This window comes from Ambystoma mexicanum, chromosome 3q (assembly GCF_040938575.1).
Source record: "Ambystoma mexicanum isolate Mex_15411 chromosome 3q, UKY_AmexF1_1, whole genome shotgun sequence".
Lineage (NCBI taxonomy): Eukaryota > Metazoa > Chordata > Amphibia > Caudata > Ambystomatidae > Ambystoma > Ambystoma mexicanum.
In genome coordinates, this window is record NC_090926.1 from 1,238,281,816 (window position 1) to 1,238,295,827 (window position 14,012).

Here is a 14,012-nt window from a genome sequence, read left to right on the forward strand (position 1 = left end):
AATTTACTGTTCACGATTGGCTTGTTTCTTTAACATCACTGTGTTACACTCTCACTGGGGGGTCTTCCTCGTCTTCATCTTTCCAATCTACTGTTCAAGGTCGGCTCCCTTCTTTAACATCACTGGGTTACACTCGCACTCAGGGGTCTTGCTCCACTTTATCTTTCCAATCTACTGTTCAAGGTCGGCCCCTTTCTTTAACATCACTGGGTTACACTCCTAATGGGGGGTCAGCTCCTTTCTTTAACATCACTGGGTTACACTCCCTCTGCGGGGCCTTGCTCTACTTCATCTTTCCAATCTACTGTTCAAGGTCGGCTCCTTTCTTTAACATCACTCGGTTACACTCCAACTGGGGGTCTGGCTCCTCTTCATCTTTCCAATCTACTGTTCAAGGTCGGCTCCTTTCTTTAACATCACTGGGTTACACTCCCACTGGGGGGGTCTGGCTCCTCTTCATCTTTCCAATCTACTGTTCAAGGTCGGCTCCTTTCTTTAACATCACTGGGTTACACTCCCACTGGGGGGGTCTGGCTCCTCTTCATCTTTCCAATCTACTGTTCAAGGTCGGCTCCTTTCTTTAACATCACTGAGTTACACTCCCACTGGGGGGTCTGGCTCCTCTTCATCTTTCCAATCTACTGTTCACGGTCGGCTCCTTTCTTTAACATCACTGGGTTACACTCCCACTGCAGGGTCTGGCTCCTCTTCATCTTTCCAATCTTCTGTTCACGGTCGGCTCCTTTCTTTAACATCCCTGGGTTACACTCTCACTGCGGGGTCTGGCTCCTCTTCATCTTTCCAATCTACTGTTCAAGGTTGGCTACTTTCTTTAACATCACTGGGTTACACTCCCACTCAGAGGTCTTGCTCCACTTCATCTTTCCAATCTACTGTTCAAGGTCGGCTCCTTTCTTTAACATCACTGGGTTACACTCTCACTGGGGGGGGCTGGCTCCTCTTCATCTTTCAAATCTACTGTTCAAGGTTGGCTACTTTCTTTAACATCACTGGGTTACAATCCCACTCAGGGGTCATGCTCCACTTCATCTTTCCAATCTATTGTTCAAGGTCGGCTCCTTTCTTTAACATCACTGAGTTACACTCCCACTCGGGGGGGTCTGGCTCCTCTTCATCCTTCCAATCTACTGTTCAAGGTCGGCTCCTTTCTTTAACATCACTGGGTTACACTCCCACTAGTGGGTCTGGTTCCTCTTCATCTTTCCAATTTACTGTTCACGATTGGCTTGTTTCTTTAACATCAATGGGTTACACTCCCACTGGGGGGTCTGGCTCCTTTTCATCTTTTCAATCTACTGTTCAAGGTTGGCTACTTTCTTTAACATCACTGGGTTACACTCCCACTCAGAGGTCTTGCTCCACTTCATCTTTCCAATCTACTGTTCAAGGTCGGCTCCTTTCTTTAACATCACTGGGTTACACTCCCACTGGGGAAGGGGCTGGCTCCTCTTCATCTTTCGAATCTACTGTTCAAGGTCGGCTACTTTCTTTAACATCACTGGGTTACACTCCCACTCAGGGGTCATGCTCCACTTCATCTTTCCAATCTATTGTTCAAGGTCGGCTCCTTTCTTTAACATCACTGGGTTACACTCCCACGGGGGGGGGTCTGGCTCCTCTTCATCCTTCCAATCTACTGTTCAAGGTCGGCTCCTTTCTTTAACATCACTGGGTTACACTCCCACTGGTGGGTCTGGCTCCTCTTCATCTTTCCAATTTACTGTTCACGATTGGCTTGTTACTTTAATATCAATGGGTTACACTCCCACTGGGGGTCTGGCTCCTCTTCATCTTTTCAATCTACTGTTCAAGGTCGGCTCCTTTCTTTAACATCACTGGGTTACACCCTGCTGGGGGTCTGGCTCCTCTTCATCTTTCTAATTTACTGTTCACGATTGGCTTGTTTCTTTAACATCACTGTGTTACACTCCCACTGGGGGGTCTTCCTCGTCTTCATCTTTCCAATCTACTGTTCAAGGTCGGCTCCTTTCTTTAACATCACTGGGTTACACTCCCACTCAGGGGTCTTGCTCCACTTTATCTTTCCAATCTACTGTTCAAGGTCGGCCCCTTTCTTTAACATCACTGGGTTACACTCCTACTGGGGGGTCAGCTCCTTTCTTTAACATCACTGGGTTACACTCCCTCTGCGGGGCCTTGCTCTACTTCATCTTTCCAATCTACTGTTCAAGGTCGGCTCCTTTCTTTAACATCACTCGGTTACACTCCCACTGGGGGTCTGGCTCCTCTTCATCTTTCCAATCTACTGTTCAAGGTCGGCTACTTTCTTTAACATCACTGGGTTACACTCCCACTTAGGGGTCATGCTCCACTTCATCTTTCCAATCTACTGTTCAAGGTCGGCTCCTTTCTTTAACATCACTGGGTTACACTCCCACTGGGGGGGTCTGGCTCCTCTTCATCTTTCCAATCTACTGTTCAAGGTCGGCTCCTTTCTTTAACATCACTGAGTTACACTCCCACTGGGAGGTCTGGCTCCTCTTCATCTTTCCAATCTACTCTTTACGGTCGGCTCCTTTCTTTAACATCACTGGGTTACACCCCCACTGGGGGTTCTGGTTCCTCTTCATCTTTCCAATCTACTGTTCACGGTCGGCTCCTTTCTTTAACATCACTGGGTTACACTCCCACTGCAGGGCCTGGCTCCTCTTCATCTGTCCAATCTTCTGTTCACGGTCGGCTCCTTTCTTTAACATCCCTGGGTTACACTCTCACTGCGGGGTCTGGCTCCTCTTCATCTTTCCAATCTACTGTTCACGGTCGGCTCCTTTCTTTAACATCACTGGGTTACACTCCCACTCAGGGGTCTTTCTCCACTTGATCTTTCCAATCTACTGTTCAAGGTCGGCTCCTTTCTTTAAGAAGAGCGCTAAGAGACCACACTAGTGGCAACAGTGCACAGTATAAGAACCTTTCACATAACATAAGATAACATCACTGGGTCACACTCCCACTCAGGGGTCTTCATCTTTCCAATCTACTGTTCAAGGTCAGCTCCTTTCTTTAACATCACTGGGTTACACTCCCTCTGCGGGGCCTTGCTCTACTTCATCTTTCCAATCTACTGTTCAAGGTCGGCTCCTTTCTTTAACATCACTCGGTTACACTCCCACTGGGGGTCTGGCTCCTATTCATCTTTCCAATCTACTGTTCAAGGTCGGCTACTTTCTTTAACATCACTGGGTTACACTCCCACTTAGGGGTCATGCTCCACTTCATCTTTCCAATCTACTGTTCAAGGTCGGCTCCTTTCTTTAACATCATTGGGTTACACTCCCACTGGGGGGGGTCTGGCTCCTCTTCATCTTTCCAATCTACTGTTCAAGGTCGGCTCCTTTCTTTAACATCACTGAGTTACACTCCCACTGGGAGGTCTGGCTCCTCTTCATCTTTCCAATCTACTCTTTACGGTCGGCTCCTTTCTTTAACATCACTGGGTTACACCCCCACTGGGGGTTCTGGTTCCTCTTCATCTTTCCAATCTACTGTTCACGGTCGGCTCCTTTCTTTAACATCACTGGGTTACACTCCCACTGCAGGGTCTGGCTCCTCTTCATCTTTCCAATCTTCTGTTCACGGTCGGCTCCTTTCTTTAACATCCCTGGGTTACACTCTCACTGCGGGGTCTGGCTCCTCTTCATCTTTCCAATCTACTGTTCACGGTCGGCTCCTTTCTTTAACATCACTGGGTTACACTCCCACTCAGGGGTCTTTCTCCACTTGATCTTTCCAATCTACTGTTCAAGGTCGGCTCCTTTCTTTAAGAAGAGCGCTAAGAGACCACACTAGTGGCAACAGTGCACAGTATAAGAACCTTTCACATAACATAAGATAACATCACTGGGTCACACTCCCACTCAGGGGTCTTCATCTTTCCAATCTACTGTTCAAGGTCGGCTCCTTTCTTTAACATCACTGGGTTACACTCCCACTCAGGGGTCTTGCTCCACTTCATCTTTCCAATCTAGTGTTCAATGTCGGCTCATTTCTTTAACATCACTGGGTTACACTCCCACTGCGGGGTCTGGCTCCTCTTCATCCTTCCAATCTACTGTTCAAGGTCGGCTCCTTTCTTTAACATCACTGGGTTACACTCCCACTGGGGGGGTCTGGCTCCTCTTCATCTTTCCAATCTACTGTTCAAGGTCGGCTCCTTTCTTTAACATCACTGGGTTTCACTCCCACTGGGGGGGTCTGGCTCCTCTTCATCTTTCCAATCTACTGTTCAAGGTCGGCTCCTTTCTTTAACAGAGGAGCAAGACCCCTGAGTGGGAGTGTAACCCAGTGATGTTAACGAAAGGACCCGACCTTGAACAGTAGATTGGAAATATGAAGACCCCTGAGTGGGAGTGTGACCCAGTGATGTTATCTTATGTTATGTGAAAGGTACTTATACTGTGCACTGTTGCCACTAGTGTGGTCTCTTAGCGCTCTTCACAGTCGGCTCCTTTCTTTAACATCACTGGGTTACACTCCCACTGCGGGGTCTGGCTCCTCTTTATCTTTCCAATCTACTGTTCAAGGTCGGCTCCTTTCTTTAACATCACTGGGTTATACTCCCACTGCGGGGTCTGGTTCCTATTCATCTTTCCAATTTACTGTTCACGATTGGCTTGTTTCTTTAACATCACTGGGTTACACCCCCACTGGGGGCTCTTGCTCCTCTTCATCTTTCCAATCTACTGTTCAAGGTCGGCTCCTTTCTTTAACATCACTGGGTTACACTCCCACAGCGGGGTCTGGCTCCTCTTCATCTTTCCAATCTACTGTTCATGGTCGGCTTCTTTCTTTAGCATCACTGGGTTACACTCCCACTGCGGGGTCTGGCTCCTCTTCATCTTTCCAATCTACTGTTCAAGGTCGGCTCCTTTCGTTAACATCAGTGGGTTACACTCCCACTGTGGGGTCTGGCTTCTATTCATCTTTTCAATCTACTGTTCAAGGTCGGCTCCTTTCTTTAACATCACTGGGTTACACTCCCACTCGGGGGTCTTTCTCGTCTTCCTCTATCCATTCTACTTTTCAAGGTTGGCACCTTTATAAAATATCAATTTGTTTCACTCTCGCTTGGGGTCTTTCTTGTTTTCCTCGATTCAATCTACTGTTCACAGTTGGTTTCTTTCTTTAACCTCACTAGCTATGACTGCCACTTGAGGGTTTGTCTTCTTTGCTAATATACGGTTCAGAGTTGGCTTACTCCTTTAATGTCAGTAGGTATAATCCCCCCCTTGGGTTCCTAGTTGATCTTTCTTTTAGCTAATCGCCTGTTGAAGGCTGTGTTCTTTCCATATCACACCTGCTTGGGCGTCTCTGGTAAATTCTTGGGCTTTGTTCTCGGTTCTGATCTTAATTTCATATCTTACGTTTCCTCTATTGTCACATCTTATTTATTTATTTTTTTGGTTGTGTCTACTGCGTGAAACCGCATCTGCCCTCTGGCCTTCTGATTAGCAGTGTATTGCTAACCTGATTAGACTCGATGGAGGGAGCGCGCTTACAGCTCCTTTTCTTGTCATGCTCAAATCTATGCTCCACTCCATTGCTTTGCGGTGCACAGAGGTGGGATCACACCACCCCATCCTCCATCATCTTCACTGGATTGCCCTTAACTTACATGCACTTTCCCCGCTTGGCTTCAAGGTGCTTGCCCTCAGTGAACCGGCGCCAATAAGCTAGTTCTGTTTCTGACATTGTGGGTGTTGTACTAACATTTTCCGCCCATGCCTTTTCCTCTGCAGCTCCTAGAGCAGGGATCTGCAACCCAAGGCCTACCAGATGTTTTGGACTTCTCATGATCCCTCCCCATTGACTATACTGGCTAGGATGATGGGAGATGTAGTCCAAAACATCCGGAGAGCCGAAGGCTGCAGACCCCTGATAGGACATGAACGCATGTTCCCACAGATGTATTGCCACCCCGAATCTTCTGATTTTCCGAATGTTCATTTCCCCCTCACTGACTCTTGATTTTCACAGCGCTATTACTCTTCATTTCTCTTTCAAATATCATTTTTTAAATGTTATGTTTCCTCTTCTTTTTTGATTCCCACCATCCAAAAAGACTGCATTTTTTAAAATGAATTAAGCACACTATGCTTAAAAATTGTCTTGTTTGGTATAGCACTACATTGCCCTATACTTTATAAATGATTAAAAACAAAATAAACATTTGATCGAGTGCCGGTGAGTGCCGTTGGCAGCAGGAGAGGCTCTGTGAATTATACGTCCTCGGATTAATAAACATTCTTGTGGATTTTACATTGAACTTTTATTGTGGAGTTTATTCCATTCTGAACAAATATTGTGGACTCACATTGGAGTATTACTTTTCTTTCTACTGTTATCGGCTGCCAAGCCACACCACCTTCAACCTCACTGCGCACATTTGCGAGCGCGCATTTGATCGAGTGCTGGTGAGTGCATTTGACAGTTGAGTTGGTGAGTTGGCGAGTGGAGACACTCACCTTCTAAACCTTGTTTATTTCATTCGTGTTTTTTATTATTATTACAATGTTGTACAACTTCTACTCTTGACATTGCTACGTATGGTAATTATGTCCTGGCCGGTTGTATACTTTAAAGAAGCACATGCCAAAATCTGTTCGACCTAACTCCAGTAAGCCTGAAATGGTCAAAGAATCACCACAAATGACCACTGTTAGATCCTTAAGCCATAGAATGCTTCCTGTTATCTCCAAGCAACTAAGATCTAAAACTGCGGACATCCGCCCTTGCTGTAAACCTCCCATCAAGATACTTCCGCATGCGACTAACTCACGCGACCCGGCCTTCCGTGCAGAATTACCAACATTGGATATTTCTGATAATCTGTTGATTGAATATTCCGACGCGATAACAATAGATGCGTCACAGGGTTTTAAGCACAAGACCTGCTACTATTTTGACCCCTGCGCATGGCTCCTTTGCCAAATGATCAGCCACCACAAGCAGATTGTCCACACAAAGCATGCCTTCTTTGCGTACCCGACCTTCAGACCTTCTACCCAGTCACATAGCACCGTCGTCCCTCTCGAGTAGTTCTCAAATTCCAAACTCTTCAGGTGTAAGTGACCCCAATATTCCACTTAACATACCCTTTAATGAAGCTCAGGCAGGGCTCAAGTCGAGCGTACACGCCGGGGACGAGGCCACCCACTTTATTCCGCTAAAATGACAAACATTGGATGTTCTCTTTGAATTTATGAAGTAAATTCGACTTCAGTCGTCAGGTTTGTTGGCCGGACACGTCACCACTGCACTATATAACGTGCTGAAAAAAAAATAAAATAAAGACTAAATATCTAACTTCGGTTCTGCAAGTCCCAGGGAAAACATTTGTATTGGTTCTTGGAGTTTGAAACATGTACACCTTTTAATGTTTTCAAAAACACTATTAGAAGAACATATCCCGTCTTGGTTTTGTGGGTGTGTTGATTTTATGAAAGGCAAATGCCATTTGTCCTGTTCAATTTGGGGGGTTATGCAAAGCCAATTTAATGAAATGTGCATATTTCACCTTGGTGTGCTAGTTTCTGGCGACATCACATACCATTACGTTTGGTGATGAGTCCCCCCACTTTATTCTTTAGGGCTTGACCCCTGAGCTCAAGTACATCAAACACTATGCCACTGAACCCTTGAGCCAGCACCGCCCATTACTGACCCTAATGAGATCATCATCACGCCCCCTTCTGGTCAGAATTTAGTAACAAATAAAAGTCTCCCTCGACACAGCTCCATTGCAATGGCGGATACGGCTGTTCTCGCAAAAACAAACCAGGAGCAAACTGATGATGCGCTCTATTTGAATGCTGATCATCTGATGCATTCTAACCCGGCCCAAAAAACGTTCTCTCCTAGGCCCCCGAATGGCAATGAAGCTTCCCCCAATGAAACCCATCTGTAAAGATGTGGATGAGCCTACAACATGCCGCGTCTCGCCAATCAGTGATCTCTCTCAAATAAGGGACGGGCTCAGGGAGACTCGATCAAACACGTCTTTATTGAGTAACCACTTCTCAGGAACTGCCTGAGCTTAAACACATCTCGCCCCTCCCCTTCCCATTGCCCCGTGTTCCTCTCCACGTGACATAGGAGTTGGTGACGACATCACCCCCCCCCGATACTAAACATAAAGTTCGGGATCATGGCATCTCCTCAATGAGACGATGTGGTTTTCCACAAGTCCTTTGCGGCCTCCTGCTATTTCTCTCACTCAATTCCTGCGATAGCCAACGTGGCTCATCTGTGCCAGAATCCTCCATATCTCCTTTGTAGGGTGCATCTCGTTCCCATGTATCTCTTGGTGTGCACGGCTCAATTAGGGGTATGATCCCTGGCAGTCTTCTGAAGTGAGAGCTGTTTCTTGTCATGACATGGGTACTGCCTTCAGCCGTGATGAGGGACCCTTTTCTTTGGGTTATGGTGAGGGGTTCTTCGTTGAAAGCCGCCATGTTCTTGCGGTTTTGTGGCTGTCTTGCAATGACGATATCTCCTGGTTCTAAAGCATTCTCTTCGGCCCTTCTTTTCTTGTCAGCCGTTTCTTTCATGTCCATTTTCCGTGACGCATCCTGCTGTCTCATTTCGGCGTCACCTTTGTACCTTTCCTCTTCCAGACCTATGTGAGGTAGTCTGGTTCTTAAATTTCTTCCGAACATGACTTCCGATGGCGATTTGCCTGTGGTACTGTGTGGGGTGTTGCGATAGTCCCTCATTAATTGACACAGTAGTTTTTCCACTGATTCTCCAGTCAGGCGAGCTATATGCTTGGTGCGCTTAATGTTGCCCATGAATCGTTCAACTGTACCATTTGCTTGGGGCCACAACAGTGTTACCTTACAGTGATGGAAACCCATGTATTCTGCGAAACCTCTGAAGTCTTGTCCCGTAAACGATGGCCCATTGTCTGATTTTAGTACTTTTGGAATGCCATATGTGGCAAACATCCGATCCAGCGCAGGGATGGTATGATGCATCGCCGTGGAGGGTACTATTTGCACGTCAGGGAATCGCTAATATTCATCAATGGCTACAAGGATGTATTCGCCTCCTTCCAGATGGCCATAGTGATCTACTACAATTTCTTCCCAGGTCCCTTCAGGTAATTCAGTCATTCTTAGCGGTTCTGGTCTGGTCTGAGGGTTAAGGACCACACAAGTGGGCCAGTTCTTGAGCAGTTCTACCACTTGGGTATCCAATTGAGGGAACCATACTCTTTGCCGCAACATCCTTTTTGTGGACATTATCCCTCGGCGTCCTTCGTGTGCAAGCTCAAGGACTTTTTTCCTCAGGGTCTGGGGAATTACTAATTTGGTTCCCTTGAGTAGCAATCCTTCCTCTGTTTTGGCGAGTTCCTCCTTTACAGCCAGTAGACATGTAATGTCTTTTTTGGTTTCATTTCCAACATTCTCCTTGAGTTGCTTTGCATGTTTCCAGCGACCTGTCTCAAGGCATCACATGATGATCTGTATTGCTTGGTCCATGTTCGATTCTCTGGTGATTTGTTCCATATCCAAACCTTGCGGGGCATTTTCTTGGACCACATACATTATGTATTGGTCCGCTATGGATGGGTCTGGGCTGCAATCTTGAGTGGGGTGACGCGAAAGGAAGTCCGCTGGATTTTGTTCTTTCCCTGGCCAATGGATGATGTCAAAGTGGTAGTCCTGCAGTCTTAAGGCCCAAGAAGCTATCCTAGGGGGCATTTTAGCCTGAGCATTGCCGTAAATGAACAGTAGTGCCTGGTGGTCTGTGACTATTGTGAAAGGTTTCTCATAGAGAAATAGATGGAAGTGCTCACATGCCCAAACCACAGCTAAACCTTCCTTTTCAGCTTGTGAGTAAGCTTGCTCAGTTTTTGATAAGCTTTGACTTGCATAGGATACTACATGTATGGCTTGACCATCTTTGCGATCAAGTTGAGTTAAAATGGCCCCAAGTCCAACTGGGCTTGCATCCACGATTAGTTCTGTGTGCCGCTGTGGATCGAAATACGCCATGTTCTTGGCATCCGCGATGCGATTTTTGATGACTTGGAATGCTTGTTGGCACTCGTCTGACCACCTGAATTCTGCGTTGGTTTTGGTGAGGGCTCTCAGGGGTGCACTGACCGATGCAAAGTCCTTTATGTACCTTGTGCAATAACTTGCTAGGCCTAGAAATGATCGCAGATCGGTAACAGAGTTTGGTGGTGTGGTGTTTGTGAGGGCACTGACCTTCTCGGGATCCGGTGTCATTCCACTTTTAGAGAAGATGTTCCCGAAGAATCTTAGTGTTGTCTTCCTAAATTCACATTTGTCTTTGTTAAGAGTGAGGTGCACTTCCTCCAGTGCCATGAACACCCACATGAGTGTATCATCGTGCTGTTCTTGAGTTTGCCCAAACTCTAAGATGTCATCGCTATAGTTCAGACAATTTGGCACATGTTTGATGATGTTATGAATTTCTGACTGAAAAATCTCCGCTGCTGAAGAGACTCCGAAGCTGAGTCTTTTGTATCTATAGAGGCCCAGGTGAGTAGCAATTGTGGTGATGTACCTGGATCTTTTGTGGAGTTCTAATTGATGGTACCCTTTATTGAGATCCAGTTTTGAAAAGACAGTGGCTCCGTTGAGCAGATGTACCATATCCGTGATTATGGCCGATTGATGACGTTCTCTCAAAATTGCTTCGTTTGGCCTTCGCATGTCCACACAAATGCGGATGTCTGAAGAGTCTTTCTTTGGTACGGGTACTATGGGGGACACCCACGGAGTGGGGCCTTCTGCGGGTTCAATTATGTCCGCCTCTAGGAGTTTGATCAGTTTGTTTTCTACCTGCTTTTGTATGTTGATAGGAATTCCCGGGTAGTGCTGTGCTATGGGCGGGACGATTTTATCTATGTGTAGTTCAATCTGTTTGTCCTTCAATTTTCCTAGTCCTTTAAACAGCGCAGGGAAAACTTGGTCAATGTTTGCCGTGGGATCCAAATGTTTGTGCATCATGAGTCTGTACAGAACATAGATTAGTCCCATGTCGACGGCAGCTTTGTAGCTAAGAATGCATCCACTGTCTGTGGCGGCTTCTAGAACGTGCATGGGTATTTCCTTTGTGTGATCTTTGCATCTACATGATGCCATGAAGAAGCCTTTGCATGCTAGGGGTGTCTTGGAGCCGTATGGAAAGATGAGCGCTCTGGCTGGCTGCAGCTGTGGTGCATTTGGTATGTTGTTGTATACCTCCTCACTGACCACGTTGACCGTGGCTCCGGTGTCCACCAGAAATTCAGCAGCCACTATGTTGACTTGTATTATGAGCGTGGGGCTGTTCTATTTCGCGGTGGGTTTCCCTAGTGCATATAGGTAGCCTTTCACCCGTGGTTCTCCTTTTCTTGGTTTCATTTCGTTCCTAGGGTTGTCCTCTGAAGAGGTGCTGGAGACACTGTCTGACTGTGACTGTTCCACCAAGCATCTGACGTATCTCCGAGGACGCCTCCTTTGCCCTGAGGATGCGGGCTTGTTGTTTCTCCATTCCTGTGCTGCTTTTGGTTGTCTTCGGTCTGATGGTTCTTCCCTGTTTCTGCAGCGTGTCGAGTCATTCTGGGGGTGTGAGTCGCGACTGGGGCTTGGACGTCCCGACTCTCTTTCTGGTGTGGAATGTCTGTTTCTTCCACTTCCCTGCATTTTGCTGTGATATATGAAGCATACAGCCTTGTAATGGTTTTCCCCCCCACATGCAAAGCAAATTTGACCAATGGTGAGGCACGTGCCCTCATGTTGGTATTCATGCCCACAACGATAACAGAATGGATCTGTGCTCCCTTTTGAGGTGTTCTCAAGTTTGTGTACACTCTCATGCTTCCCGTGAGTGATGGTGATGCCATCAAGACCTTCTACTTGTGCTGTCAGTGCCGCATCTGATCGGGCCAGGCGTAGGACCTCTTCAAGGTTTTGTGGCTTTTGCAATAGTCGTCTCCTGAAATCACCGCTTTCACACCCCACTATGATTTGGGAACGAAGTGCCTCCTCATTTGAATATTTGTTGAAGTCACAGTGTTTCATTTTTACTCTTAGTCTCATTACAAATGCATCCATTGTCTCACCTTTCAACTGTTTTATGGTGTGGAAGATGTGCCGTTCATAGTCCACATTGGTGTGCGGCGTGAAGTAGTCGGTGAGAGTCGTTTTGAGGTTGGTGTAGGTGTCTATGTTGTCTTTGGGAAGTTCATCTAGAATGTCTCTTACATTTGACCCTATGGCATGAGTGAGTAAGCTGTGTTTCCTTTCGTCCTCCAGGGGGTCTAATGCTTTGAGACATACTTCAAAGTCCCTTAACCATTTCTTCCACCTAGGCCCCAGTGTGCTGGTGTCACTAAGATCAAAATTGGGGGGCAGCTGTGATATGAGGCTGTCCGTCATGCTTGTGCGTGCTACTCGGGCAGGTGTTAGCTGTACCGTTAGTGATTCCTCCGATGAGTCATCCGGCATGACAAATGTTTCACAGGCGTGCACTTACAATTTGTCGCAGTAGGAGAGTGGGGAGCCACCTTGCTCCACCCCTTTTGGCTGCTGCCTGCACAGGAACTTGCAATGTGTTGATATTAGAGAGGGGTGGGGAACCGATGCGTTCCACCCACGTTTTGCCGCCCGTAGCCGGAATTCCTTTTGCGCGTGGGGAGCCGAAGCGCTCCACCCACTTGGGCCTTTGCTATTTTGGCAGGAAGACTGTGGGGAGCCGATGCGCTCCACCCACTTGGGCGGGCCATTGCTATTTTGGCGGGAAGACTGTGGGGAGTCGATGCGCTCCACCCACTTGTGCCGTTACTATTTTTGGTGGGAAACTGTGGGGAGCCGATGCGCTTCACCAACACGTTTCCGTCGTTGGCAGGAGTACGGGAGTGACGGCCTACCTCCATGTGAGGATCCGATGCATGTGGGGAGCTAATGCGCTCCACCCACCGCTGCCTTTCCAGGGCCAACACCGTTGACGGGGATGATCCGTCCGGAATGCAGGGAGCCGACGCGCTCCACCTGCAGAGTGTTCATTGCCATTGGCGGGTACTCGCAGTACCCTGCCCGGAATCCTGACGAGGATTGTGGCTGGCGGGGAGCCTTCTCACTCCCACCCGCCTTACCTTTACCGTTGCGCCTTGGCAGGGCCGCAGCCTGCCGCTCGTCCGACACTTGATGAGTCACGAGCGCGAAAACGCCAGAATGGTAATTGTCGTGGCGTAGATTCTCCCACCTTCGTCGCCAGTGTAAAGATGTGGATGAGCCTACAACAAGCCCCATCTCGCCAATCAGTGATCTCTCTCAAATAAGGGACGGACGCAGGGAGATTTGATCAAACACGTCTTTATTAAGTAACCACTTCTCAGGAACTGCCTGAGCTTAAACACATCTCACCCCTCCCCTTCCCGTTGCCCCGTGTTCCTCTCCACGTGACACAGGAGTTGGTGACGACATCACACCATCACACACAGTCCTCCCTTCTCTACACCCTTCCTCCGGACACTCTCCCATGTACCCCATTACATTCTGCCTTGTAGCAGTCACCGATTATGTTTATGTTTTCCTCCTCATCTTCTTCGACTTCTCCCCATTCCCTCTCCACGTCGTCTTTCCTTTCCGCAACACACTGGCCATCCTTTTCTTTAGGTCACCTTGGGAGCTATGAACACTGCCTTGATCACTCTGACGAGGCTATCTGAAACTCTCCAACAACATATCATGAAGAATCACGACACATTGCTCTCACTAGTCGATGCGAACCCTCTCAACACAGTGTTATGCTGATTGACCCCGTTGAACAACCAGAGGCAGCCATTAATATCACGGCCTCAATTATATTGGCAATACATTTACTGCCATCTCTGACTTGCCTCCCATAGCTTCCTCCTGCCATAAAGATGATGACAACCTACCAAAGACAAGCAGCCAGGCAGGGAATGCATTGCCTTCAGTGGTCCCTGAGACAAGTGCGAAGGAAACTGT